We start from the raw sequence: 3,369 nt of genomic DNA, 5'->3' as shown, positions 1-3,369 counted from the left end.
CATGCAGAGTACAAAAAACTAGATTCAATATGCCTTGGTTTTTAAAAAGTTACATGGAATTAGACGTAGTCTGCAAAAAATTAGTTTAGCAAAGACCAAAGTCATTCTGGCACCCCTTCAGCCTTGAATCCTAGAGAAGATTATTATAGCTTAGCATCTTTAGTACTCTGGAATATACTAATTCTGACAGTCCTGATACTTTTCTGACTTGATAGTTCAGAGTTAACTTATCCAGAGAAAAACTGGCCTAACTCTTCTTTGTGAAGCTTGGCAAGTCTTTAGTCTGTTGGTGGTATGGCTTTAGGCCCAATTCTCATCTAGTGAATGTAGTCAATGACTACATGTTTTTGGTATGCGGGCCTGTTTATGTGTACCAGAGAAAGAATTTCAACATAAAGGAAAAAGCCTTTAAGGTATTTGAGGCACACAACTACTGTTAAGTATGAGGTGGGCTACCTCCTTATTATCGTACAGGTTTCTCTAATTTTGTTAATAAAAGCCAGATTCCCATTTCTACAGTTATGTTGTGGCAATGATGAGTAGGAAGTAGACAGAGCAGATGTGCAATATGTGAAACAATGAATAATGGCAAAAAAACCTTCACTACTGGTTTTAGATGTTTGCTATCAAAAAACATGGAAAAGTAGCTGAAATTTTATCTAATTTGTTCAGACTGTGAAGCTCAGGTAAACTATATTCCTTAGAGATTGGTGAATACTAACATTCCACCTTCCTAGGATAAAGTCAGAAGTTCAGATGCAAACTGCGTCTTCAAAAAATTAAACACCTTTAAAAACTGAAAAGTTTAGTTAAATATCCAGATGTTCGACCATGAGGTAGCCAAACATCTACAAATTCATTCTACATTGATTCAATAAGAATTTATTGATATGTTTGAAAAATTATGTGTAGGTGAACTCAGAATATAAAAGCAGCAAGGGGCCCTAGAGATCATCTAGATCCTACATTTTAGACCTGATAGAGGAGTGAAGATAGCACTGTCCAGTGACAAAAAGAAAGAGAAGTTGGCGTCAGAGGGGGAATAGATTAGAGGCCCAAGACATCAAGAATTTTGATTGAATTCTGTTCATGTTTCTTGTCAGGTAAAAATGTTTATGATTTTTAAAGTCTTAATATTTGATTGACTAACTCCATAGAGATGGGCAGTTAGGATCAGACACTTAAGTTCTCAGAGTCATCAATTTGCCTAAAAATGGAAGAAATAAAAGACTTTTTCTTTTACCGTTAAAGCTCTACCACTTTCTAGGACACGCCTTCATTCCTGCAGTGTACACATGAAAGCTGTTCGGAGTGCCTATCTTATAAAATGTATTAGCTAAGTCCCTTGGATTCAAAATTAATAGGGGCACTTTAAGAATAATGGAACTAGAAATATCACTGCTTTCCCTTGGCATCATCTTTATGGAAGCTTCAAATTCTTAAAACTCAATATATTGCTATGAACCTATGAACTTCAAATGGCTTTGTGATTCCTAATACTATGAGAACAACAAAAACTAAACAATGATACTTGTTCTCTGTGCCACACAAATCAAATGATATCTAATTCTGCTCATTTAAATACCGTTAGAGGGGGGAAAAGAGGGAGTGCTACAGGCTAAAGGACTCTGTACAACCATTATCCTGTTTCCTGCCACACTGACCTTGACGTCTCACTGGCCTTCTGCTCATACACTGCCTATAAATTGACGTGTCCATTTTAAGATAAGGAAATGGAACCTGAACAGCCAGAGGAAAACTTCCCCACCACAGAAACCAATGGTGAATTTGATAAATGCACTGCAGAATTCATGGAAGAGGAAAAAGCATTTAAAAGGTCTAGAAACACTGATGAGATGGTTGAGCTATGTATTTTTCAGAGCAAGAACGCTGAGGCAGTGATTGGAAAAGGAGTCAAGAATATTAAGACTCTCCATATGGACTACAATGCCAGTGTTTCAGTCCCAAACAGCAGTGGCCCTGAGTGCATATTGAGTGACAGTGCTGATTTTGAAACAATTGCAGAAATTCTGAAGAAAATCATCCCTACCTTGGAAAACGGCCTGCATTTGCCGTCACCCACTGCAACCCTCCTGCTCAACTGTTACGTTGTGGAATGCTTAAATTATCAACACTATGAAGGAAACGACCTTGATTATGAGTTGAGACTGTTGATTCATCAGAGTCTGACAGGAGCAATTATGGAGGTCAAAGATTCTAAAATCAAAAAACTAGAGAGAACACTCAGACATCAATCAAGCTTTTCCAGAAATGCTGCCTCATTCCACTGACAGAGTCGCTCTTAATTGGAGGAAAGCCTGATAGGGTTGTAGAGTGCATAAAGATCATCCTTGATCTTATAACTGAGTCTTCCATCAAAGGACATGTACAGCCTTATGATAGTGATTTTTATGATGAAATGTATGATTATGGTGGTTTTACAATGACGTTTGATGACCACCGTGGATGTCCCATGGTATTTCCCATGTAGGGAAGAGGTAATTTTGACAGAATACCTCCTGGTCAGGGTTGGTGCCCAGTGCCTCCATCTAGAAGAGATCAAGATGATAGGAGCCCTGGTCGAAGACCCCCTCCTTCTCCTCCTGGAAAAGGTAGCCAGGGTGGCAGCAGAGCTTGGTATATTCCTATTCCATCACCACCTAGAGGAGGAGATCAAATGACTTATGACAGAAGAGGAAGACCTGGAGACTGTTATGATGGTATGGTTAGTTTCAGTGCTGATGAAACTTGGGACTCTGCAATAGAGCCCTTCAGAATGGCACGTAGCTTATGAACCACAGGGTGGCTCTGGATGTGATTATTCCTATGCAGGGGGTTGTGGTTCATATGGTGATGTTGGTGGAACTATTATTACTTCACCAGTAACTATTCCCAAAGATTTGGCTGGCTCTATTACTGAGAAAGGTGGTCAGCAGATTAAACAAATCCATCATGAGTTGGGAGCTTCAGTCAAAATTGATGAGCGTTTAGAAGGATCTGAAGACAGGATCATTACCGTTACAGGAACACAGGACCAGATACAGAATGCACAGTATTTGCTGCAGAAGAGTGTGAGGCAGTATGCAGATGGTGAGGGATTCTAACGCAAGATAATTTTTCTTTTTTATAGTGTGAAGCAGTATTCTGGAAAGTTTTTCTTAAAAATAACATTGAAATTTTGAAAAAGCAGCAGTGAGTGAATTTTATTTTTTTTCATCGTTGGTGGTAAAGATCCTCCCCATGTAATTGTTGTGAACACCTTGTTTTGTGGTCACTATAACATTTGGGATATGGGGGATGGGATAGAGAGGAAAAGTAACAATATTCCACATGTCCCTGACATCTATTCAGAACAGTGTGCAGAATGTA

The 3,369-nt window shown here is 38.9% G+C and overlaps 1 pseudogene; it reads left to right on the top strand.

Moving 5' to 3' along the window:
* Positions 1 to 1,733: 1,733 nt before the first annotated feature.
* On the top strand, positions 1,734 to 3,153 carry LOC101419538 (heterogeneous nuclear ribonucleoprotein K pseudogene; annotated as a pseudogene).
* Positions 3,154 to 3,369: the final 216 nt, after the last annotated feature.

Source organism: Dasypus novemcinctus, chromosome 8 (assembly GCF_030445035.2).
Source record: "Dasypus novemcinctus isolate mDasNov1 chromosome 8, mDasNov1.1.hap2, whole genome shotgun sequence".
In the NCBI taxonomy this organism is placed as follows: Eukaryota; Metazoa; Chordata; class Mammalia; order Cingulata; family Dasypodidae; genus Dasypus; species Dasypus novemcinctus.
The sequence above is the reverse complement of the archived record's forward strand: the minus strand, read 5'-3'. Positions and strand labels throughout refer to the sequence as shown.